Source organism: Ovis canadensis, chromosome 12 (genome assembly GCF_042477335.2).
Source record: "Ovis canadensis isolate MfBH-ARS-UI-01 breed Bighorn chromosome 12, ARS-UI_OviCan_v2, whole genome shotgun sequence".
Lineage (NCBI taxonomy): Eukaryota > Metazoa > Chordata > Mammalia > Artiodactyla > Bovidae > Ovis > Ovis canadensis.
In genome coordinates, this window is record NC_091256.1 from 66,884,744 (window position 1) to 66,912,233 (window position 27,490).

The window sequence follows — 27,490 nt, forward strand, 5'->3', positions numbered from 1 at the left end:
TCCCAGGACTGATCTCCGCTAGGATGGACTGGTTGGATCTCCCTGCAGTCCAAGGGACTCTCGAGTCTTCTCCAACATCACAGTTAAAAAACATCAATTCTTCAGCGCTCAGGTTTCTTTATAGTCCAACTCTCACATCCATTCATGACTACTGGAAAAACCATTGCCTTGACTAGACAGACCTTTGTTGTTAAAGTAATGTCTCTGCTTTTTAATATGCCGTCCAGGTTGGTCATAACTTTCCTTCCAAGGAGTAAACGTCTTTTAATTTCATGGTTGCAATTACCATCTGCAGTGATTTTGGAGCCCCCCAAAATAAAGTCTGTTACTGTTTCCACTGTTTCCCCATCTATTTCCCATGAAGTGATGGGACTGGATGCCATGATCTTCGTTTTCTGAATGTTGAGCTTTAAGCCAACTTTTTCGCTCTCCTCTTTCACTTTCATCAAGAGGCTCTTTATCTCTTCTTCACTTTCTGCCGTAAAGGTGGTGTTATCTGCATATCTGAGGTTATTGATATTTCTGCCAGCAATCTTGATTGCTGCTTATGCTTCTTCTAGCCCAGCGTTTCTCATGATGTACTCTGCATATAAGTTAAATAAGCAGGATGACAATATACAGCCTTGACATACTCCTTTTCCTATTTGGAACCAGTCTATTGTTCCATGTCCAGTTCTAACTGTTGCTTTCTGAGCTGCATACAGGTTTCTCAAGAGGCAGGTCAGGTGGTCTGGTATGCCTATCTCTTTCAGAATTTTCCACAGTTTATTGTGATCCACACAGTCAAAGGCTTTGGCATAGTCAAGAAAGCAGAAATAGATGTGTTTCTGGAACTCTCTTGCTTTTTCCATGATCCAGTGGATGTTGGCAATTTGATCTCTGGTTCCTCTGCCTTTTCTAAAACCAGCTTGAAAATCTGGAAATTCACGGTTCACATACTGTTGAAGCCTGGCTTGGAGAATTTTAAGCATCACTTTACTAGCCTATGAGATGAGTGCAATTGTGTGGTAGTTTGAGCATTCTTTGGCATTGCCTTTCTTTGGGGTTAGAATGAAAACTGAACTTTTCCAGTCCTATGGCCACTGCTGAGTTTTCCAAATTTGCTGACATATTGAGGGCAGCACTTTCACAGCATCATCTTTCAGGATTTGAAATAGCTCAATTGGAATTCCATCACCTCCACTAGCTTTGTTCATAGTGATGCTTTCTAAGGCCCACTTGACTTCATATTCCATGATGTCTGGCTCCAGGTGAGTGATCACATCATCATGATTATCTGGGTTGTGAAGATCTTTTTTGTACAGTTCTTCTGTGTAGTTTTGCCACCACTTCTTAATATCTTCTGCTTCTGTTAGGTCCATACCATTTCTGTCCTTTATTGAGCCCATCTTTGCATGAAATGTTCCCTTGGTATCTCTAATTTTTTGAAGAGATCTCTAGTCTTTCCCATTCTGTTGTTTTCCTCTATTTCTTTGCATTGATCACTGAGGAAGGCTTTCTTCTCTCTCCTTGCTATTCTTTGGAACTCTGCACTGAGATGCTTATATCTTTTCTTTCAATTTGAGTATGCACAGTCCAAATTGGATGTAGAGGCTACATTGAGGTGTCTCTACTGTTGAAATAAACTATAGACATTAATATGGGAAACAGACGTTATTTTCAGTAGTTAAGTGTTGTTTTGAGGCACTCTGCCCTCTGATTATTAAAGCTACTTTTTTCCTTGGCATGTTCTTCAGATCTTGGCTCTTTTTCTCAGCATTGCTTTCTCATCACGAACTTTAAGAACATGACCTAGTCCTGTACCAGGAGAGAAGTAATTCTGAATAAGGGCCAGGCTTTTGGTCATTATGAGATTTCAGCTGGAGAGGTCTCCTCCAGCTGAAAAATCTAATGACAACATTATATCTAAAACTGGAACACATGCATGTTATTCACATCTCAAAGATACTAAAACTTGTTGTTTCCTGGTAAAGGAATTCAACATAGTTGTTAAGGTGTGGGCTCTGTCTGGATTCACATCCTTTCTGTGTCCCTTTAGGCAAACAATTTAACTGTGCTGTGTACTTCGGTTTTCTGTTCTGTAAAATGTGAACAATAATAGAATATATCCGTAAAATTGTGAGAATTAGATAGGATGGAACAATGTTATATGCGTATAACAGCATATGGCACCTAGGAAAGGCTCAGTTAGTGCTAGTCATTACTGTTACCTATTAGGTATTTGGATATTAGACAAAACTGAAATAACCTTTAAGGCTGATGGTTTGTGTGAAGCATAGTAGATATTCAGTGAATGTTTGTTGGATAGTAGTTAAAAATATATGAAATGCCTTTTTTGAAGGCATGGCACCTTTATTGAAGAGATAACTAGTTTTCAAAGACAGTGAATAGACAGATTTTAAAGAGTTGGTTTATGTTAAATGTATAGTACATCTCCACGATTTTCATGATGCTGAATTCTGCTGGAACCTTCCCAGTGAACAGGGGCTCAAAGTCTTACCCTTAGTACCATGTCTGTATAAATTATACATAGTCAAATTATACAATAGTGTTAATCATTTGAGTATATTCTACAATTAACAAAGATTTAGAAGTCAGTTGTTTGATTATAGACTTTGTCACCTCTCAAGTTTCATCAAGAAAATATTTAGTCAAAACTTACATTGTCAAATGATTCCACTGGGAAATGCAAACATGACTGAATTATCACACCTGAGTCAGAGGTACCTAAGGCTTCTACGGGGTTCACTTTTCAACTAAGTCCAGTCTGTTTCATAAGGTACAAAATACTACAGAAATCTGGAAAAGGGAAAAAAGCACTTCTCATTTCATAATCAGGAGGGATTACTTTATGAAAGAAATGGCATTTATGGGGAGGCTATAAATAATGACCTTGCTTCCTACTTTCCAAAAGTAGTGTAATTTAGTGTAAGCAGATTCTGCTTAAATACATTTTTCTACCCCTTAACTTACCTAACTTATTTTCTCCAGGCTTTGGAAAAGATTTGCCCTCCTGCTGTTGTTCAGTATTACTACTTTCAGCCTTGCTCCCAATCTGATCCCTTCCCATCTCCCCCAGAGTCTCACACCACATGATAATGTCACTTGACATAACAGTTTCAACTTCTCTTCTGGTGACTTTCTTTAAACCTGGGACATGTTATCTTTCTCAGAGTGAAAAAAACACAAACCAGAAAGTTCTTGGGTCCTCTTGTTCTGATAATCACCTTTCTCTCCCTTTCCCTTAAAGACAGTTTACAAAGGGTTTATACTTGTCTCAACTGTTTCTGCATAGGTAAAAACACTGTTATTCACTAGACACTACAGTTGACCCTGGAACAGCATGGAGGTTAGAGGCACCTGAAACCGTGCAGTTGAGAATCCGTGTATTTCTTACTGACGGTCCTCCATTGATGTGGTTCCTCCATAGCCATGGTTCTGCATCCACGGATTCAACCAACATGGACCATGTGGTGCTATAGTGTTCACTGTTGAAAAAACAGTCTGCTAACAAGTGGTCCTGCGCAGTTCAAATCCATGTTTAAGAGTCAGTCGTATTTCAAAAGCAGAATTATAGAATAAGTACCCATGTATTTGTGCCCCAGATAATAAATAGTGTTTTTGTCATACTTGAGATCATATTTTAAGAAATAAAACAATGTAAAAAAATGTAAATGAGTTAAACACTCATTTACTTTCCCACTATCCTTCCTTCTTCTCGAGGTTTCTACCACCCTAAAATTAGTGTGTATTCATCCCATTAACTTTATGATACTGTTAATGCATTATATTTAATAAGAGCTAGTAGTTATGTGGCACTTACTATGTACCAGGAACTATTCTAAGCACTTGTCATGTATCACTTTAGTCAAGGTTCCACAAAGAATCAGGACCAATAGGGTTTAGAGAGAGCAGGAGAACATTTTATTTTAAGGAAGTGTCTTAGTAATGTGGGAACTGGCAGGTGTTAAATCTAAAGGGCAGGCTGGCAGGCTGGAAATTGAGGCTAGAGTTGATTGTTGCATTTTGAGTTCGAATTCTGCAGGCAGCAGGCTGGAAACTTGAGCAGGATTTCTGTGTTTCCATCTTCAGAATGTTTCTTCTTTCAAGAAACCTAGGTCTTTACCCTTAAGGCCTTCAACTGATTGCATGAGGGTCCCTACATTGAGAGTAATCTGCTCCACTCACAGTATACTGATTTCAATGTTAATGTTAATTTCATAACAGCATCTGCTGTTTGGTGTTTGACCAAACTCTTGGGCACTGCAGCATTCCAGACTGACACATAACCTTATCCATCTCCTGTACTAACTGCTTTCATCCTAATACCTGGCATACAGTTATTGTTCTCATTTTTAGATGAGGAGACTGAGGTACAGATAGATAGGGATTTGCTCAAGATCACACTGGTACCAGGTGGTTGAACCAGGATTCCAACCCAGGATACCTAACTTTAGAATCTCTGTACTTTATACGGTGCCACTTCTTCATAAATAATAAATACTATATTTATGTGGCTTCCCCAGTGGCTCAGACAGTGAAGAATCTGCCTGCAATGCAGGAGACCTGGGTTCGATCCCTGGGTTGGGAAGATCCCCTGGAGGAAAGCATGGCAGCCCACTCCAGTATTCTTGTTTTATATATCTTTAAATTTTATGTAAATGATTTTATACTATACCTACCCTTTTAAAGCTTGCTTTTCCACTCAGTATTGGTTTTGAGATGTGCCTGTATTATTACATATACATCTAGTAGCAGTCCGTTGTATGACTATAATTCTGTAACATTCCCTTATTTGTAAACATTGAGGTATTTCTAGTTTCTGCTATTTAAATAATCCTCCCCCAGACATTCTTTTTATGGCCATATCCCGCAGCATGTAGAACTTCCCTACCAGGCACCAAACCCACACCCCCTGCAGTGGAAGAGCAGAGACTTAACCACTGGACCGCCAGGAAAGTCTTCCCCGAGACATTTTTGTACAGATACATCTTTGTGTATCTGATCAAGAGTTTTTTGAAGGTGTATACTGCAAAGTGGAGTTGTTAGTCCGTACGACATGTACAACTTCAGCTTCCAGTATTGCCAGCTTGTTCTCAAAAGTGATTCTTCCGGTATACACTCCAGCAGCATTATTTGAGTTCCTGTTTACCCACATCATCGTGTGCACTTGGTATCTTTAGATTTTCTAGTTTTTACCAGTTTTATATCTGTGAGTGAGATGGTAGCTCTGTACATCTTAAACTTACACAATGTTTTATGTCAGCTATATCTCACTTAAAGCTGGACAAGGAGAAGAAAGGGGGAAAAACAGATACCTCCTTGTGGTTTCCTTATTTTGCTGATGACTGGTGAGATGGTGCCTCTTTTAACGTGTTGATGGCTTTTTCTTTTGAGTTGCCTATTTATATCATTTGCTCATTTACTTAATGGGTTTTCTGTTTTTCTACTGGCTTAAATAGGTATATATATATTACTCCTTTGTGGGTTATACTTGTTATACACACCTTTCAGGTTTTTCCTTATCTATGAACTTTGTGGCGTGTTTCACTTTACCAGAGGTTTTAATTTTAATGAGTTAGACTTACCTTCATTCAGTATTTACTGAGAACTTGTTATGTGTCAGACACTGTACTACTCTGGGAATGTGATAGTAAATAAAGACGACAATGTGAAACTTACATTTATGTAACAACGGGTAATAAACACGATAAGTAAAACTATACAGTGTATTAGAAGATGATATGTAATACGGAAAAAGTAGAACAAGGTCAGGGGAGATCAGTAGCTCTGGCAGGGGGCACAGAGTTAAATGGAGAGGTTGGGGTGGGTTTCACTGTAAAGGTACATTTGAACAAAGCCTTGGCTGTGGCAAGGGAGTGATCCACAGGGCTGTATAGAAGAAAAGGTGTTGAGGGGAGAGGAGACAGCCAGTGAGAAGACTGAGGCAGGAATATGCCTGGTGCACTAGAGAACTGTAGAGACTGAAGCATAGTGACCTACGAGGGGAGTGGAGGGCACCCCGAAAAGAGAGGGGAGAGAGCCAAATGGGCTGAGCCATGCAGGACACAGTAAGGCATGTTCCTTCTGTTTTCTTATGATTTGTGTTTTGGTTTTTTATTTTAAATTTCTTCCTTACTCAGAAGTCTAGGTGATGATGATGAAGATAGGTAATATTTATTAAGTACTTAACTGTGTGCCAGGAACTTTTTAAAAACTGATTTTATAGATTTATGAAGATGATAGTTCTATATGTAAATTTTAAACATTTACTAATATTTGTTTTTCTTATTGATGTATTTAGTTCATCTGTACAAATTATTTTTTTTCTGCGGTGTGAGGTAGAGAACCTAGTTTTTTCCCTCTCTTTTCAATGTTATCAGTTCTTTCTTCGTGCACCTATCTAGATGATTTTATAATTTGTCTCTTTTAATCGATTATGTAAATTACAGTAATATTTCTTATCTAATACTATTAATATTTTGAATAATTAGTAAGCTCACAGGGTTTAAAATCCAGGATATAAGTCTGCACTTGTCTTCTAAACCAGCTCCTCCTTCTCACTTCTCTGTGCCAAAGAATGGCATCATCCAGCCAAAAAACTTCGGAGCTGGTGTAGGCAATGTTCACATCTGCTCAATGACTAAGATGTGTTCATTTTTAACTTCTTAACATTTGTCCTCACCTCTTGATTCGTTTCTCATCACCTAATCATTCTCCAAATTTCCACTAGCGAATGGCATTCCTTTGTTTAAAATGCTTCAGTGATTCCCTAATTCATAGAATCTAGAAGTCTGAACTCCTTACTCTGCCCTACCAGGTCCTTTAGGATCTAGCCTTTCCATGGTTGATTCCTTGAGAACCGGTCCTCTGGGGGCCCTTTCTCAGTGTATTCCTCCTTAGTTCAGCTGTTCAGCACTTATTTTTCTAGGCCCAAGACTTACTATCTCTGTGATACTTGTCCTGGCTTGTACCCCATACAGATCTTGGTTAATCTATTGTCACTTTATGGTCTTTATTCACTTATGTATTGGATGGGGGAATAAAGGAACAGACAGGCAATAATTGAGATGCAAGAGAAAGAGATTATACAGAAAGAAAATGATATAAGCAAAAAAGCCTATAAATATTTCAACTTTGGCTGTTAATTTCATTATTTACCTAGAGCCCTGAGTAGAACCTTATGGAAGTCCAGAAATGTTTGCAATGATTGTCTAATGATTGACTGAAATAAATTCTTTCCATCTCTAATATTTAGTAACTTTGTTGCCATTTTTCTTTTTCTGTAATCTTTTTTCTGTAATTTCCCTCCCCCCTTTTTGGAGATTTTTTAAAAATTCATTTATACATTGGATTGATAAATATTTATTGAGTACCTGCTGTGTACATGGTCTGTGCCAATGCTGGAACTAAGCAAAGCCCCATCCTGGAGAATCAGTCTTGTTGGTAGGGGATCAGTTCAGTTCAGTCGCTCAGTCGTGTCCAGCTCTTTGTGACCCCATGGACTGCAGCACACCAGGCTTCCCTGTCCATCACCAACTCCCAGAGCTTACTCAAACTCATGTCCATTGAGTCGGTGATGCCATCCAACCATCTCATCCTCTGTTGTCCCCTTCTCCTCCTGCCTTCAATCTTTCCCAGCATCAGGGTCTTTTCAAATGAGTCAGTTCTTTGCATCAGGTGGCCAAAGTATTGGAGTTTCAGCTTCAGCATCAGTCCTTCAAATGAATATTCAGAACTGATTTCCTTTAGGCTTAACTGGTTATATCTCCTTACAGTCCAAGGGACTCTCAAGAGTCTTCTCCAACACCACAGTTCAAAAGCATCAATTCTTCAGTGCTCAGCTTTCTTTATAGTCTAACTCTCACATCCATTCATGACTACTGGAAAAACCATAGCTTTGACTAGACGGACCTTTGTTGGCAAAGTAATGTCTCTGCTTTTGAATATGCTGTCTAAGTTGGTCATAGCTTTTCTTCCAAGGAGCAAGCGTCTTTTGATTTCATGGCTGGAGTCCCGATCTGCAGTGATTTTGGAGCCAAGAAAAATAAAGTCTGTCACTATTTCCATTTTTTCCCCATCTATTTGCCATGAAGTGATGGGACCAGACACCATGATCTTAGTTTTCCGAATGTTGAGTTTTAGGCCAATTTTTTCACTCCTCTTTCACTTTCATCAAGAGGCTCTTGAGCTCTTCTTTGCTTTCTGCCATAAGGGTGGTGTCATCTGTGTATCTGAGGTTATTGATATTTCTCCCAGCAATCTTGATTCCAGCTTGTGTTTTATCCACCCTGGCATTTCACATGATGTACTCTGCATATAAGCTAAATAAGCAGGGTGACAATCTACAGCCTTGACGTACTTCTGTCCAGATTTGGAACCAGTCTGTTGGTCTATGTCCCATTCTAACTGTTGCTTCTTGACCTGCAATCAGATTTCTCAGGAGGCAGGTATGGTGGTCTGGTATTCCCATTCCTTTAAGAATTTTCCCCAATTTGTTGTGATCCACACAGTCAAAGGCTTTGGCATAGTCAATAAAACAGAAGTAGATGTTTTTTCTGGAACTCTCTTGCTTTTTCGATGATCCAGTGGATGTTGGCAATTTGATCTCTGGTTCCTCTGCCTTTTCTAAGTTTGGTAGGGGATACAGACTTGTAAACAAACAAATATAGCAATACTTTTCCATAGTTATCCTACTACTTTCCTCATTTTTCCACTGTGCCCCCTACCTTGTTAAGGAAGTTTGCTGCTCAGTGGGTTTTTAACAGTTGTGTTTGGCGAGCAAGAGCATAAATGGAAGTGATTGAGGATGGAGTGCTGGGAAGAAATTGTCTGAGAACCCATTTTCCTCTTTTACTTACTGCTCTCTTCCTGTTCCCCACTGTCAGTACTGAAGAAAGATTCTGTTCTTCAGACTTGTTAAGAAAACTATGACTAAGCTTTTGTACTTTAGTCAGATTAGAAATTAGAAATGTAAATTCCTACTGATGATAAAGCAAAAATTCAATGAGCTTGATTTTGTCCTTGTTAAAGGATGATTTACTTGGTACTTATTTTCTTCATTTTCCATGTTGAGAAGGAGATAAGAAAAAATGTGTCTCAAAGAACTATGATTCAGAATTTGAAATAGAGTGGAATCCACTTGTAATGGTGTCATTTACAACATGTGCACTAGGAAATAGGACAAAGTTACTTTATAAATTTTTTTGTCTAACTTTTATTAAGTGCTTGCCCCATGGTATATTTAAACGTGGATGAAAATGGGCTATGTTACATTTGGGGCTTCCTACAGCTGTTAAATAAGGCTTCCCTGGTGGCTAAGACAGTAAAGAATCTGCCTGCAATGCAGGAGACCCAGGTTCAGTCCCTGAGTTGGAAAGATCCCCTGGAAAAGGGAATGGCAACCCATTCCAGTATTCTTACCTGGAGAATTCCATGGACAGAGCAGCAGGTGAGCTACAGTCATTGGGGTCGCAAAGAGTCAGACACGACTGAGTGAGCACACACGCATAGGTATTAGATATCTCTATAATCTGAAACTATCACAAAATTGTTAATCAGTGTGGCTCAGGCGGTAAGGCGTCTGCCTGCAATGCGAAAGACCCAGGTTCAATCCCTGGGTCGGGAAGATCCCCTGGAGAAGGAAATAGCAATCCACTCCAGTATTCTTGCCTGGAAAACTCCATGGACTGAGGAGCCTGGTAGGCTACAGTCCATGGGGTTGCAAAGAATCAGACATGACTCAGCAGCTTCACTTCTTACTTCTTATAACCCAATACAAAATGTTTTGTATTAAAAAAAGTTTTTTAAAATCTCTCATTGTAACTTTAAGTGATTAGAACATCAAGGATAGAATTAGATTTCTAAACCAGTGTTTTAAATGGAAAGGACCTAAATCCAGACCAAATTTCATCATGTCATTGCCATAATTATACCCAAGAGCTTTAATAATGGATGCATTAAAATATCTTTTTATTATGCAAACTTTTTGTTGTTCACAAGTTTTTTTTGAAGTATAGTTGATTTACAGTTTTAGTTTGAGGTGTACAGCATAGTGATTCAGTATTTTCATAGATTATATGACATTAAAAGTTATTTCAAGATAATGGCTATAATTTCTTGTGCTATATAATATATCCTTGTTAGTTATATATTTCATACATAGTAGTTTGTGTCTCTTAATCCCATACCCTTAATTGGTCCCTCTTTCTTCCCCTCTCCCCTCTGGTAAGCACAAGTTTATTTTTTATGCCTGAATCTGCTTGTTTTGCATATATATTAATTTGTATTATGGAAATTATTAAATACACAGAAAACTGGAGAGAAGAGAACCATTAATATTCATGTATCATCACCCAGCTTCAATAACCATCAGTCTCCCACTTTTCTTTATTTCATTTCTCCTCAACTTTTTTTTTGCTGGGGTATTAAAAATTTAAGATATATTATTTCATTCATCAGTATTTAAGTGTACATCTTAAAAGATAAGAGCTTTAAAATTGTAACCAAATATTGATAAGCATTCCTGCTAAATTTAACGATAATCTGATGATATATTTTTGAAGTTCAGGTGAATATGAAGCCACCAAAGTCCAAGTAAAGGAATTTATCGGTTTCAGTTTATCAAATGGGGAATAGTTTGTTCTTTTTTTAGACCCTCAATTTCAGTGAGGTTTTGTTGTTGTTCTGGTTTGGGTTTCACTGGAAACATTTTGAAAAATCATACCTTCATCGTCCCCTCTCTTAAAGGAGAGAGATAAAATAAGCAATATGGATGCTCTTAATACCTAATTTTATTTATTTTCAGGGTACTTCACAATATACATGTACCTCCTCCAGACCAGGCTCTGGGTAGTGGGAATGAATATGTGTGTCCAGTGAAACTCAGTGTTTTCTTATGTGGTGAACATTTCCCACTTCTTTTTAAGAAGAAAGCTGATGGGATGTCTTTTGCATTATATTTAAAGAATAAAATTTAGAATCTCCAGTGCTAATGGTAAGATTGATATTTTTTAATACTCTAGTTCTAAGCCTAGCTTCAAATGCTTTGAATAAGGGAAGTCATTTCTTATGGCTTCAAACAGTTAATGCTTTTTTCACTGATCCTCTTTCAGGGATTTTCTTTGTGAGGCTTTTGAAGCCTAATAGAAGCCAGTGCTTTGAGCCAAATCAAAGCTTGCTTCAGCCCTGGCAAGACATTTTTTTTTTATTTTAAAGAGAGAGATTAGGGAAGACAGCTATTGTCATGTGTTTTACTCAGCTATACTGAACCAGAATTAGTTATCTCAGCCAATTGGAGTGTTTACGAGGGAAGAAGGAAGGCAGGGACTTTTCGTATCCATATAACATATATAGCTCTGCATTGCTCTTTGCCTCAATATGCTAAAGATTCTGATTAATTGGAAAACTAGCCATCTCAAGTTGTATAATAAATGGGTAGTAACTTAGATGTCCATTTACTACATGCATAACAGTCCCCTGGCACTGTAAGAAGCCAAAAGATGACTCCTGTTTTATAACAGAAGGTTTTGATAATATTTAACATAAAAAACCCATGTTGATACATTGGTTCTGATCACTTCCTGGTTGAGCATACAACCAAATGGCAGAAATACCGTCTGAAAGGCTGCATGTATGGTCTCTTCTGTTGACACTGTCTGCCTCCCATTTTGTGTCCAGGTGTATGTAGGTTTTTGAGATTTGCCTACGTAGTGTTAAATTAAGACTTTAAGTTTCTTGCTGCTTTTAATAAAGCCACTTTCCTTGGACTTCCCTGGTGGCTCAGATGGTAATGAATCTGCCTGCAATGCTGGAGACCTGGGTTCAATCCCTGGGTTGGGAAGATCCCCTGAAGAAGGGAATGGCTACCCACTCCAGTATTCTGGCCTGAAGAATTCCATGGACTGTATAGTCCATGGTGTCGCAAAGAGTTGGACACGACCAAGCCGCTTTCACTTCTTCACTTCACTCTAGCTTTCCTTAGGACTAATCATGTTCCTTTGGTATGTGGTTATTTGCCTGTCCAGTGCAGTTCTGAGGTATCCATGTTCAAATTCTATTATTCATTGTGCTCTGAATGATAGATGAGCAGGAAGATAGTAAACCAGACAGAACTGGTAAACTGTAAAGGACCCAGAGAAATCCTCTGGTACTTCTCCTTTCTCCAAGTAGGATTATATCAGAACAAGTCTGGAAAGTCCATCCTTTTCTTTAATATTTCAAATTATTCACTTAATTAAAGAAATTTTTTTAAAGATAAACTGTGAGCCAGGCACTGTGTTCAACTTCTGTCTTTAGACACCTTCAGTCAGCTGTTCGGTCTGTCTTTGACATTTGTAACCTTGATACTTTTGAAGATTACAAGCTAAGTTATTCAGTAGAATGTCTCTCAATTCAAGTTTGTCTAATGGTCCTGATGGTGCCTCGTGATTAGATTTAGGGTACACATTTTGACCAGACTATCCTAGATATGATATATTTTTTTTCCTTATTGTGTCCATTCTATCAGATGATGCATGATTTTTTAAAATAGGCATTTATTTTCAGTACATGGAATCATTCATTGCAGCACACAGGCTTCTCTGTAGTTGTGGCACAGAGGGCTCAGTATTTGCAGCACATGGGCTTAGTTGCCCAGTGGTACGTGAGATGTTTTTCCCTGACCAGGGATCGAACCTGCATCCCCTGCATTGGAAGGCAGATTCTTAACCACTGGACCACCAAGGAAGTCCCTGGAGCACGATTTTGATTTGTCCAATTCCTGGTGATGCTCACTTTGCTCATTTGACTAATGGTGGTTCCTACCAGGTTCTCCATGTAAAGTTCTGTTCTCCTACATAACAAATACGGATTTTGTGGAGAAGGCTTTAAAATGATATAGATATCCCTTTCCTAATCAAAATAATTTAAATAATTTAATTTAATTCACATCTATATGGACTTGTGATTTCCTGTTATTTTGTTCTGTAACTATTCATTTTAATGCTCAAATATCCCTTTGGGGACCATTAGGAGCTCCTCCAAAATGATGTCTGTGTCCTATGTCATGTTCCCATTTTTCTCTGAGCAAAACTTGGTTTTGGAACAGCAAGATATTCCAGGCTCTTTTTGTGCTTTCCTGGCCCTGACTTTGAAATCAGGTATTTAAGAAGCCCTCGTTCCCTTTAGTAGAGAGTGATATTTAGAAACCAAATCTCTGCAATAGAGGTACACCACCAGGGAGATGTCATTGCTTCTAGGCCCCCTGAGCAGATGGAGCTAGGGAATACACTCTACACATGGACACACACACACACACACGTGAAAACTCTGACTTTGCACCATTACCTCCACTTTGAAGCCAAACTACAGGGCTCATTCTAGTTCTTTTTTTCATTAATATTTTTATGAAATGTTTTTATTGAAATACAGTTCATTTACAGTATGTTAATTTCTGTAGTATAGCAAAAGTGATTCAGTTATATATGTGTATACTCTGGTATGTTGTTTTCCATTATGGTTTATCTTAGTGTATTGAATATGATTCTGTGTGCTGTACAGTAGGACCTTGCTGTTTAGTCTCTATACAGAAGCTTACATCTGCTGGCTCCAGCCTCCCCCCAGCCCTCACTCGGCCCTCTCCACTTCGGCCACCACCAGTCTGTCCTCTATGTCTTGGATGTCCATGTGTGTCATGGCTTAGGTTCATGTGTATCATGGTTTAGATTCCATTTACAAGCAGATGGTATTTCTCTTTCTGACTTCACTTGGTGGGATAATCTCTAGTTGAATCCATATTGCTGCAAATGACAGTATTTCGTTCTCTTTATGGTTGAGTAATATTCCATTGTGTATATGTACCAGATCTGCTTTGTCCGTTCATCTGTTGATGGACATTTAGGGTGTTGCCATGTCTTGGCTATTGTGAGTAGGGCTGCTGTGAAAATAGGGGTTCTTTCCATTGTTATGACTACTTTGTTTGACATTGAGGAACCTGGATCCTTGACTTGTTCCATTGATCCCTTTGTATGCACAAGGCTGCTATTTCTGCTGCTCCTGCTTCCCCCGCATTGTGAGGCTGCCTTCTTCATTCTGCTGGAGCTCTACAATCCCCATGTCAGATTGTACCTCTCTTATAGATGTCTTTCACTTGGGTTGCAGCACACCCGCACTAGGCTGCCTCACTGTGTAAATGCCCTCCTCCCCCTTCTTGGGCTCTGATGTCCCACACAAGGTCATCCCCTTACATGGTTACCCTCCTTACTTTTTTTTGGCCCAGTCTACCTGCAGAAGGCCATCCTGCACTCTGTTTTCATGGGTTGGCTACAAAAGGAGATTGGGTGGACGGATGAGTACTCAAGGATATACCCTAATGAGCAGAAACTAGGGCAGAGGCTCTCCAAGTGTGTTCTCTAGACTAGGTCCATCAGCATCACCTGGCAACTTGTTAGGGATGCGCAGTTTCAGGGCTTACCTCAGACTTGATGAATCAGAGGCTCTGGGAATAGGTCCCTGAAGTGTGTGCTTTAACACACCCTCCAGGAGACTCTGAAGCACACTTGTGTTTGAGACCCACTGTCCTGGGGAAGACAGATTTTTCTACTCGGTATTCCAGTCTTCATTGAGGTTATCTCTTGAATAATAAAGATTCCTTGGTTGTCACGTGTGCCTGGGGACCATTTTGGGGGTTTTTTGGAGTCATCCGAACACTTCTGGTCTTGCATCAGGGTCAGACTGGAGTATCTATCCAGATCAACTCACAGTCTGTGGAAAATTATAAAATTGTAGAAGAATTAAACTTTTCTTTGTCTTTTTGGTTTAGAAACCTTTGCTGTTAAAGCCTAACAGAAATAGTTAAAGCAGGGATCAGCAATGGTAACAGTTATATCAAAGCAGTGGAATTGGTACAGTTTTTTTTTAATGTCGCATATAAGAAAAGTGCAATTAATGAGCTGTTTCTCTCCTATACTAGCTATGTTTTCTATAGTCATCAAAAGTGTGCCATGCAAACCTTGTGCACTGTTGTGGAAATTTAAATTGGCCTACTCACTGTGAAAATCTCTTTTTTTTCTTGAGTGACCAAAAATATTTATACTAGAAAACAGAGCATGATTGTTTCAGTGTTGTGACCTTCACCTCATGGGATTATCAGGGAATCTGTTCTTTGTTTAGACTCCTGGGCTAGATACTGTATCCTTTAGCTTTTCTGTCAGCAAAAAGGGATAATTATGACAAAGTACCTGAAGTAAACATTTTTTTGATTCATATTAAAAGTTCTCTTAAATTAAAACTTACTCCCTTCTTAAAAGGTGATTGATGTTTCTGATTTTTTAATTTTCTTTGTTCTCAAGGAAGGCCTTTACTATTGTTCTCAAAAAATTTTTGTAAATATTTCTGGGTTCTCTGTTTTGTGTTCATATGAGTAAGTTTTGAGAGTATCTAGGTGTAATACCTTTGACTTTTTCTGCACTAAAAACAATAGATACATAAATACGTACCTACTTCTGCTTACAAAGTCGAAGAGATGAAGTAAATCACTTAATTTGAACTTTGGCTTAATTTTGGCTTGTCCTTACATATTTGCATTTATAAATAATCTCCTGAAAATGTATCACAAGAAATCATTAGCTTTGAAAAAGGAAATTTGAGAAACTTAATTTCTCATAAAGGCCAAAGGAATTATGGTTTTTAGCAAGAAAAGAGCCATTTGGATTAAGTTAAAGCATGCTTTAGCTTATCAGATTTAATAGTAAGTCCTATCTATGCTATGAACCTGTATCACCATATTCTTTACATAAGCATCAAAGTGCTTTATAAAACTATCTTAACTATTATGTTAGCCAGTAGAAATTTGCCCAGGAAAAAAGAAAGAAAAAGCATTTATGCAGAATTGGGAAGTCCCAGGATTTATTAATAACTTGGACCCATATTTATAGATTCACCTTGAGTCACTTTCATTTTTTCAACTACTGACCTGCATTTTATAGGGTATGTTATCTGTTACATTATAAATAACATTCACAAAGTCTCAGGACAACCCTCATGAATATCAAGATCTATAGTAATGAGGGCTGGGGAAAGAGAACTCCATGTATTTTTTTATAAGATTAATTTTAAAATAGTAATATTTCATTCAAAAACAGATACCTGGCAGTTAGAAACTCAGTCTCATTCATAACTGTTAGTGTTACTAGCACCTGGAGCTAGATGATAAGGTTCTCAATATGTACTTCTTAATGTAAACAAAATTAGACTACGTGAATCAGCAGTGAAAACCAGTTGGTTACCTTAACTTGGAACTCCGCTATAGTTTATTCTTACATCCTGTTTTTGTAACTATCACCTTGAAGATTGTGGTAAGAATAAGAAGCCCATGTAGGCCCCAAGGTCTATTATAATATTCCCATTTACCTTGCTGGCTAATGCTCTTGACACTATTCTGTTGAATTATATTAGGCAATGTTCAGATTTTGTATTTGCCTGAGGCATGTGTGAGTAGAAGCCAAGTTATAGGGAACAATTGGGAACAACAACTTCTCCATAAAGAGTGAAAAAGTACCTCAGAGATAAAATTGAGTCACTGACATATAAAACAAAAGTAAAATTGAGTCACTGACATATAAAACAAAAATAATTCTTTTTTTCCTTTGTCAGCCATCACATATATTTAAAAAGATTGTGTTTATTAATCTGAAATAATCTGAATTGAAGAAGCTATTTCCCCTTGACCTAAAAGCTTGTAACACAGATTTTTATCTATAAGTCACTTTATATGTGTATGCTAAAGCCCTTGAAAGTAGAGAGGAATTGGGCAGTCTTTAGCAAGTTCTGGTTTGTCCTTTCCAATCACAGTAGCAAATATATATATATACACACACATACATACACACACACACGTATGTATATATAGGTATACCTCTCCATTTGAACTCCAACCAAAGAGACTTGAACACAGTACTGTTTGTTTATAGAATTCTTTACAAATGCCTAAGTCAGGATCTCTCACCAACATCATTGGACTCAGTGTTCCATCTCTAGGTGTAGCTGACAATCTTCACATAATTTTATATAATAAAATATAATTAATCATTTTTAAAAGCTAAATGAGATCCCTCCTCTCCTCCTTTTCTCTCTCCTCCTCTTCTCTCTCCTCCCTGAGTTTAATTAGTTGTTCCACACTTTTCCACGTCCACCATTTGGAAGAAGTTTGTGACATCCCAGTGACTTGATGAACACACTCTTCATTTTTAAAATGATATATGATATTAGAATTATGAAAGACAGCAACAGACTAAGCCTCAAAACATCCCTTTGAGTGTTCTTCCTCATGCTAGTTATATAGTCAGTTTCCCCCTTGTAAATTATTATAGTGAGGAATTTATTAGGGAAAACATCATTTAAAAATTTTAACAGCTGCTATAAACTGTCATTTGCAGTGCTCAGCTGACATTCAAACAGCTGCAATCTGAGTGAGCTTTCACTTTCAGCTGCTGGAGGTCTTTCAGTTCCTGTTCCCATGGAAATGAGGAGGGCTGGATGGGTGGAAGGGAAGTGAGGGCTGACTTACACATTTCCCCATACATTATTTTTCTTGCCTCCTCACAATTTCCATGGAAATGAGAGCCTAAGTGCCACTCCACCCCAAGCTTTGGAGAGCAATCATTCATGTGTAAACAACAGTGGACGGACCTTAAACAGGCATATACAAAACTAATCTTAACCTTTCTTCACCTGTGCAGCCAAGCCTACTTGCAAACATATTCTTATTTGATCTATTTTCCTGTTTAAAATGATTTCTTTTAGTTAACTTTTAGAAAGTTAGTTTGATATTACCTTTTTTTCAAAGTGAGAATTGTCTTAGATATACTCTTATTGACTGTCAGGTATATATATATATCTCCGTCCTGCCTGTATTAAGCATTAAGTATGCATGATGTTTTTACTAATGTCTTTCCCCCCCAAGATTACAGAAATGAATTTAAGTTTAGGAAATAGCATCTAATTGCATAGCATTAAAAGTTTCCTCAAATAGTCTCATTCTTATGCACTACTTTAGAAATTGCCCCACAGAGCAGAGCTAATTATTGGCTCTGTCAAACATATCAAGGAAAACTGCCATTTTCAATTGGTTATCACAGTCTTCTCATTTAGGTAACAGAAATATCCTATGTTAAGTGAATTTCTCTTTCTACTTATCAACTCTCTGTCATCATGTCTCCTATAATACCCATACTCAAGGAAAATATATGGGCACAGTCTTTATCTCTTTTTTTAATTCCAATATTTTGACTACTTAACACAGCCCCTGTGAACCCTGAGACATGAAGAATGTGCTTAACTGAACAAATCTGCGTTAAGCATCTACTAAGTATTCAGCTTTTTGTTTCAATTAAAGCAGGAGATACCAAGTTTAAATAAGGCAGTTGTCTGTTTTTGCCATAAGGCATCCTAATTGAATTAAGAAAATCCATGCCCAGGAAAAACTAATTATAGCCATATGTGATTGTTAAATAAGTTGTACAGACTAGCTTGAAAGAAGCTTTAGGAGGGGAGGGTTCTCTTGGCCTGACCAAAATGAGCAAGGAAGACTTGCTTTAAAGGCCTCTCTATTATTGGTTTTAATGGTCCTTCCTTTGCATTTCTACTGTCTCCTTTTATTTTTTTTTATTTATTATTTTTTTATTTATTAATTTTATGGGTGCACCATGCAGCTTGTAGGAGCTCCCCAACCAGGGATCAAACCCAGGCCCTCTGCAGTGAAAGCGTGAAATCCTAACCATTGGACCACCAGGCAAATCCCGTACTGCTGCCTTTTCTCCTGAACTGTTTTCATAACTTTATAAATATTTTTTCAGTTGTCACCGTCCTCCTTTTCTGTATCTCCCTTTCTAGTTTAGCATAGACACCATTTCCAATGAACATTCTTACTAGCACAGTTATGATCTTTCTGTTGCCCTGTTTTAAAACTTCACTGACTTCTTATCATTTCTGGGACAGGAATTTTTTTTTTTTTTAAGGTAGTTCTGATGTCAAATATTCTACCTTCTAAGTCCTGTAAGCTACCAGAACAATTAAAAAATTTATTATTCTATGTTCTTTCGTATTCCAGATTGCTTCTCATATTCAGAATGGATACAAACATCTGCTAAGCCCACGTGCCCAGTATTTAGTTCAGAAAATATATTCACACAACTAGCAACTACCAAAATAATTCACACTTTCATCAATTTGGCAGTGACCTAGATCTTCTAATGACCTGGCTCCGAGGTATTCTTTTCAGCCTGCTCTGCAGGCGCCATACACCAGGCTTCTAGGTCCTCACCCAGACAAACATAACTGCATGGCACAGTTAGTAGGCCCATGTTTTCAGCTCCATGCCTTTTGCTTACAGCACTTTCTTTCTGCTTCCTTTATGGAATGTGGAGAGAAATAAGCCGTAATGAGCTGTTTCCTCCTTAATCTTACCCCTCTCTATAGCTCTTACAGTCCTACCCTACTGTTAGACTGTGCAATTTAAATGAAGACACTACAGCCTACACAGTGTGATATGTGTTTTAGTCTATACCTTGGACTTGATTAATATTTGAAGCACCCTGATATGGGAATGGTAGTTGGTTGGCATTAGAAAGACCCCAATCAGGAGATAACTACTATAAATTCAACTTACTTATATTTAAATCTACACTACAGGGTTTTCTCAGAGAAGGCAATGGCAACCCACTCCAGAACACTTGCCTGGAAAATCCCATGGACAGAGGAACCTGGTAGGCTGCAGTCCGTGGGGTCACAAAGAGTCAGACGCGACTGAGCAACTTCACTTTCACTTTTCACTTTCATGCATTGGAGAAGGAAATGGCAGCCCACTCCAGTGTTCTTGCCTGGAGAATCCCAGGAATGGCGGAGCCAGGTGAGCTGCCGTCTATGGGGTCGCAGAGAGTCGGACACGCCTGAAGCAACTTAGCAACAGCAGCAGCAGAGGGTTTTCTAATTAGCATGCTGTTGCTGCTGCTGCTGCTGCTGCCGCCGCCGCTGCTGCTAAGTCGCTTCAGTCAAGGATGTCAAATAATTTTTCATTGGATTGGCTAGAAATACTTTAGGCCCCTCTGGCCTTGGATTGCATGTAAGATTATGGCACCTGCAGCCAAACATGCAGGGCTTGTTGACTACCACCTAACAGCTAATGCTTCCTGCTTGGTAGAAAGGTGGTAGGGAGAAAACTTACGGCCGTGATTATCTCCAGTCCTTGGAGGCTATTGATACCTACCAAAAAAGAAAGAAAAGAAAAATGCTGATGAAGATGAAAAGAAAAATCCTGACACTTACAGAAAAGTGAAAGTGTTAGTCACTCAGTTGTGTCTTGCTTTTTGTGATGCCATGGACTATAGCCCACCAGGATCCTCTGTCCATGGAATTCTCCAGGCAAGAATGCTAGAGTGGGTTGCCATTCCCTTCTCCAGAGGATCTTCCTGAACCAGGGATTAAACCCAGGTCTCCTGCCTTATAGGCAGATTCTTTACCATCTGAGCCACCAGGGGAGCTCAATGCTTTTCTAGGTGGTCTATAGCAAAACCTCCCCAAGGACAATGCCTGCTTACATACTAGCTCCATTTTAAAGTCTGTCCTAAATTTCCTTGTAGATTTGTGAAACTATTTTCCTTTAAACTGTAACAGCAGGAGTCTCAAATTTCAATTATGGTATTAATCAAATTCTGTAGATTATTGGGTTTCTTTTTTTTTATTGTAAGTTTCTTGATGAAAGGATTATGTCATAGCTATCTTTGTATCCCATGTAGCATCTGGCATAGTGCCTTGTACACAGTAGATATTTGTTGAATGAATGAGCACATACATGCACTTCCCAATTCTATGAGGAACAGAACTAGCTTTGGGTCATGGGGGCACTGAGAGCCGATGGGTGAGTTCCCAGAGTTCCACGAATTCAGATTTAGAGTCCTCAAGGGGTCAGTAGTAATTGTTCTTGTCTGTAACTGTATCAGCTCTGGTTGTCCCATCAGTACAAAGACACATTGGAACTGTCATCAGTAGCAGAGGAAGGTAGCATTGTCTGTATTATCTTCAGAAATTCACTCCTAAATGTATCTGTTTCTGTTTCTTTTTTTAAAATGTTATTTATTTCATTTATTTGGCTGTGCTGGGTCTTAGTTGTGGCATATGCAATCTAGTTCCCTCACCAGGGATCGCACCAGGCACCCTGAATTGGGAGTGCAGAGTCCTAGTCACTAAACCACCAGGGAAGTTCCCATCCTGTTTCTGATTCTGCCAACTCTGGCTCTAGAGGCTACAGTTGGAAAAATCTTTAGAAAAAAAATTTTTTCTTGTTTTTTATCTCTTAGCCAATTTGAGGCAGTGTGTATAGCTAGTCAAGTACATAATAAGGTTACAGTGACAACAGAAGACCAGGGGAAAGAAAAAGGTGTAAGAATAACATATAAATATAAAGAAGCAAAATGTAAAATGTTTGTAAAATGATAACATCATTCAAAGCCAGGACTTCAGATCCAGACTGCCCTGATTAGAATGAACAGCCACCTGGCTAGCTCTGTGACCTCTGGCAAGTTATTTAACCTTCCTGACTCTCTGTTTCCTCCTCTGTAAAGTAAGGGAAATTAATAACACCTACCTCACAGATGTGAGGCGAAAATAAATTAATACATGTAGAGTGCATGGCATATAAGGAAGTGATACAGCCCAATCTTCGCTCTAAAGGCAAAAGAATGCTAATTTCAGTCCATTTGAAGTCCTTCTGTGTTTACACATTGAGTGTCAAATGAGTGATCTTCATTCCTTGAGTCTCACAAATTGGTGCTTATAGTCTCTTGTGGAGCTTACCACATTCTACCCTAAATTATGCAATTACTTGTAAGCTGCTTAGAAGCAAAGACTGTCTTCTTTGTCTTCCTCTTAGCACCCAGAAGAGTGCTTACATAATAGTCTGACTTACACAACGGCTCTTCAGTAACTCTTTGTGGAGCTGCGCAGGAAACAACAGTAGGTCGGTCCCTGGAGGCCCTGTACCTTGGGCTGGTGCCCGTGGACCTCTCATACCTCTTCAGCCTCAGCTAGCCATTTCTCTCCTCTGTGCTCCAGCGGGCCTTCAGTCCCTCTAGCTGGCTTCATGGGCATGTGCCCTGCACGACTGCGTTTGGTTTAATGCTCTCCTCTCACCTTGAAATTCTCACTTTTTGAACATGCGGCCTTGATTTTTATTTTGTATTGGTCCTGGCAGATTATGTAGCTGAGCATGCTCTTTGCCATCCTGTGCCCATCATTCCCTCTGCTGGGAGCACTCTCCCTCCCTACTCTTCACTGGCTGACTTAACTTTTGTTTAAATTCTATTATTTATTTCTTTATGGCGCCACTGGATGCAGGGCTTCTCTAATTGCTGCAGTCAGGGGCTCCTCTCTAGTTGTGGTGCTCAGGCTTTTCACTGTGGTGGTTTCCCTTGTTGCTGAGCAGGGGCTCTAGGGCAAGAGGGCTTCAGTAGTTGGGGCGCAAGGGCTTAGTTGCTCCATGGCATGGGCATGTGGGAGCATCTCGGACCAGGGCTTGAACCCGGGTTCCGTGCGTTGGCAAGCAGATTGTTAATCACTGGACCACCAGGGAAGTCCCTGACTTCACTTCACTTCTCTTCAGCTTTGTTGTCATTCCGCAGAGAAGCAATCAAAATTTAGAATCCTGTCCACTTTTATCCCCCAACCTCAACTTCTCCCTAACAGCGCTCACCTTATGTAAGTGCACTGTTTATTTCCACTGTGTGATCATTTCTTTGAAGACTTCCTCCCCACCAGACTGAGCACCTGGAGAGGCCGCACTGTGCATTTGTTCTTGGCTGGCTTTGCCTGCAACACTGTAGGTTATTAGTACCTATCTGTGGAGTGAGTGAGCAAATGGGAGGTTTTTAAAAATGCAAAGGAGGGATGAGTTTTTCTTCCCATGTTTAACAGTTGGTATATAAAAATGGCAGTGCAAGATGGGAGGGAGGTTCAAGAGGGAGGGGATATATGTATACCTATGGCTGATTCATGTTGAGGTTTGAAAACAACAGAATTCTGTAAAGCAATTATCCTTCAATAAAAAAATAAATTCAGAAAGAGAAAAAATGGCAGTGCAATTATCATGCATTGAATATTCCTGCTGATGACTTGTAGCCAGTTTGACTTCCTTCCTTCCAAGGACTACCTTTAAGGTAGGTGAATACCGTAAAGGTTCCCAATTTCTCTTTCTTTCCCACTGCTTTCCTTTTCAGATAGTAGGGTATGGTAAAGGTGAATCTGAAGACAGACATACTCAGCCTGTTTTATACAACTGCTGTTTGGCACATATATATGGTTGGGGTTTTTTCTAATGTGGACCATTTTTTAAAGTCTTTTTTGAATTTGTTACAACATTGCTTCAGTTTTATGTTTTGATTTCTTGGCCCTGAGGCATGTGGGATCTTAGCTGTAGGATCAGGAACCCAGTACTCTTGCCTGGAAGGTCCCATGGACGGAGGAGCCTGGTAGGCTGCAGTCCATGGGGTCGTGAAGAATTAGACATGACTGAGCAACTTCACTTTCACTTTTCACTTCCATGCATTGGAGAAGGAAATGGCAACCCACTCCAGTGTTCTTGCCTGGAGAATCCCAGGGACGGCGGAGCCTGGTGGGTTGCCGTCTATGGGTTGCACAGAGTCAGACACGACTGAAGCAACTTAGCAGCAGCAGCAGGAACCCATGCCCCTGCACTGGAAGGCAGTCTTAACCACTGCACTGACAGGCAAGTCCCAGCATATTAATCTTGAATTAAATTTTGTGTAGCATAAATATCTATAGCCTCCTGCCTACAGTGAATATTTTCAGCAAGAATGTGTATTTACTTCTGACCTAATTGCCAATGGCAACTGACATAAAAATACCGCTTCGAGTTTCTCAGCATCTGCAGTGCAAAGACCAGCACTATTCCAGTGAACGTAGCATTTGATGGTAATAAAGAACAGTGTCCTACATAGCTCTGCTATCATTCTTCCCCTCCTGTCTCATTGTCTAGTTTTAAATAAGCTTAATTAGCTCACTCTGAATGCATAGCTGTATCAGCTTTCTGTGGCCCAGTTTGGGGACTACAGCTGGTTAATCTGCTCCCTGGAATCAGACCAATACCATTCCACGTGTGACCAGATTTAGTGTATTACATACTACCTTACAGTCTTAATTTTTAGCACTGGGTAGCATTTGGTTATTTTTCAAATGCTACAATAAACATTTTCAGTGATATATTTCTCACCAAAATCTAAGAGAAAACAGAATTTCTATAATTCAGTTTAAAGTTGAAGTTAACCAATATAGTAAGATAAGGATTTGTATTGCTTTAAAGAAAAATAGGCTAAATGTCTTTTTTCTCCTTCAGATACAAAAAAAAAAATCTGAGAAAAAGACTTAAAAACTAATAGGAATGGTTGTAACCTTGTTGCAACTGTTGCATGTAGATGAAAAAAAGAACCTGTCTTTTTTTTTTTTTCAACTAATCTGTACATGAAGCAGGGGAAACAGAAAGAAACAAATATGAGAACAATGCATAGAGAAGGGCATTCTCAATGAAGCTGTAGGCCTCAAAAAATGTTCCATCTAAGCTCTGACTGATTCCAATACCTTAAGGTAATTTGCTTTAAGCTGTAAATCTCTTGAGTTGTTTATGCCTCAGTGCTTTTTTCAGAAGGCTGGGAGAGGAGAAAATATATCATTTCAATCTGCTCCCTCTTGAGACTATGGAATTTTAAGCAGGCTTCTCTCAGAGTGAAACTCCTGGCTCAATCACCTCAGTGTCTATTTGACCTTCCCTTTTTTTCCTAGCTTGCCCAGAAAGTTCAGGCTGACATTGTTTATAGTTTTCTGAGTCCCTGCTTTGTGCTGGTTAAGATGGCACAGATCCTAGGTTCACTATCTCCCAGTCAGCTGTTAAGATAGAGCATCTCCATCATCCTGCAGTTGCTTCGCTCAGCTAGTTGCAGCAGGTGACTGATAAAGCTTAGCAAGGCTCTTGGATTTGAGAGCCTTGTGTGCTGGGTGGATGACAGACACATAACATACTGCGATGAAGGCTTTACCTTTGGTGTCAGAAAGGCACCTTACCGTGGGGTTGGTCATTACTTTGGTCCCTCTGCATGTCACTTAGTCTTTCTCAGTCTGCTCAACTTACTGAATGGACCTAGTAAACCCAGCCCAAATGTGACTGCTGGGTTTCTGGCCTGTGCATCTTGTTGAGGGTGAACCACGGAAGAGCAAGTTGGGGTATAGAGGGTACGTTGTGTCTCCTGATTGAAAACATCTCAAATATTAAACATCCAAAATACATGAAATTCACAGTGAATTATGTAGATTGAGCTCAGTAGAAGTCTTGGGCTGGGCACTATAAATTTGGAAGTTGTCAAAACGTGAATAATAAAGAAATTACCTCCAGGTATTATTTATTGATAGGAAAGCTCTAGAGCAGAAGTGCCAAGAAGTTCCATATAAATAGTACATAGATTAGATTTATAGGCCTAGAGATGAGAAATTAGAAATGAACAGATAAGCAGTTTCTATAAAATGCTGTGTCTCTTAGAGTTGCTACAGTGCTGGGGCCAGACAGATTATATTAGAACGTGGTAATGAAAGTAGAAATCAATATTTCAGAAGCTTTCATAGATACTGTGATGAGCACACTACATTCAGGAGTAACCCACAAATGCCGGAAAGTGACTCACATCATGCAATTATTCATGAGTGAGAACAGGAGCCTGTCACTGGAGTGTGCACCATTAGGCTTGAGTAATTGGGGAAGCTGAGCACGCCTGACGCAATGAAAGAAAGTGCAGCATTGTCGACTATTGTGTGAATTCAGGAAAAGTGTGTCGAGTAATTTGGTGTCTATAACATTGGGAGTTACATTAGAATTACAGCAGGAGATAAATACTTTTCTTGTCCTCACCTCCTTAAACCACTGTATTCCTTAAGTATTGGAGTACAGCTAATGTTACCAGAGGCTTGGGGCTGGGGCGGTAGTGGTGGTGGGGGTGAAATGGGTGAAAGGGGGTCAAAAGGTACAAACTTCCAGCTGTAAATAAATAAGTCACAGGAATGTAACGTACAGCGTGGTCTCCATAGTTAACACTGCATTGCATATTTGAAAGTTACTGAGAGCAGGTACTGCTGCTGCTAAGTCACTTCAGTCGTGTCCGACTCTGTGCGACCCCATAGACTGCAGCCCACCAGGCTCCCCCGTCCCTGGGATTCTCCAGGCAAGAACACTGGAATGGGTTGCCATTTCCTTGTCCAATGCATGAAAGTGAAAAGTGAAAGTGGAAGTGAAGTCATATCTGACTCTTAGTGACCCCATGGACTGCAGCCTACCAGGCTTCTCCATCCATGAGATTTTCCAGGCAAGAGTACTGGAGTGGGGTGCCATTGCCTTCTCTGGTTACTGAGAGAGTAGATCTTAAAAGTTCTCACCACAAGATGAAGTGAGAGAGTAATAGTAGAGACGGATGTTAACTAGACTGAATTCGGTGATCATTTTGCAGTGTGTACAGATATCAGATCATATATCTTGAAACTGATAGAATGTCATATGTCAGTTATACCTCAGTAAAAATTCATACAGTGAATAATCATTTGTAGGCTCTTATGTTCTCTGAAGGTTTCCCCCAGTTGTTCAGTCACTCAGTTGTGTCCAACTCTTTGTGACCCCATGGACTGCAGCACGCCAAGCTTCCCTGTCCTTCACCATCTCCCGGAGCTTGCTCAAACTCACGTCCATTGAGTCAGTGATGCTATCCAACCATCTCATCCTCTGTCGTCCCCTTCTCCTGCCTTCAATTTTTTGTAGCATCAGAGTCTTTTCTAATGAGTTAGTTCTTTGCATCAGGTGGCTGAAGTATTGGAGCTTCAGCTTCATTATCAGTCCTGCAAATGAATATTCTGGACTGATTTCCTTTATGATTGGCTGGTTGGATCTCCTTGCAGTCCAAGGAACTCTCAAAAGTCTTCTCCAAGTACCCTGGGGGAAATTAACTCTGTTTCCCTCCTCCTGGTACTCAGTTCAGTTCAGTCCCTCAGTCGTGTCCGACTCTTTGCGACCCCATGAATTGCAGCATGCCAAGCCTCCCTGTCCATCACCAACTCCCAGAGTTCACTCAGACTAGCATTCATCGAGTCAGTGATGCCATCCAGCCTTCTCATCCTCAGTCGTCCCCTTCTCCTGCCCCTAATCCTTCCCAGCATCAAAGTCTTTTCCAGTGAGTCAACTCTTCGCATGAGGTGGCCAAAGTACTGGAGTTTCAGCTTTAGCATCATTCCTTCCAAAGAAATCCCAGGGCTGATCTCCTTCAGAATGGACTGGTTGGATCTCCTTGCAGTCCAAGGGACTCTCAAGAGTCTTGTCCAACACCACAGTTCAGAAGCATCAGTTCTTTGGTGCTCAGCCTTCTTCACAGTCCAACTCTCACATCCATACATGACTACTGGGAAAACCATAGCC

General features: G+C 39.6%; 1 protein-coding gene across 17 annotated transcripts in view; it reads left to right on the forward strand.

Moving 5' to 3' along the window:
* The window catches only part of RABGAP1L (RAB GTPase activating protein 1 like), a 726,983-nt gene that overhangs the window by 655,017 nt on the left and 44,476 nt on the right, over positions 1-27,490 (forward strand). The window contains exon 1 of one of the 17 annotated variants that reach the window (XM_070289246.1): positions 19,217-19,245. The exons of the other annotated variants lie outside the window; for them this stretch is intronic. The gene's annotated coding sequence lies outside the window, so the exon portion shown is untranslated. Of the gene's footprint in view, positions 1-19,216; positions 19,246-27,490 lie in introns of those variants that run through there. 17 annotated transcript variants of the gene reach the window in all.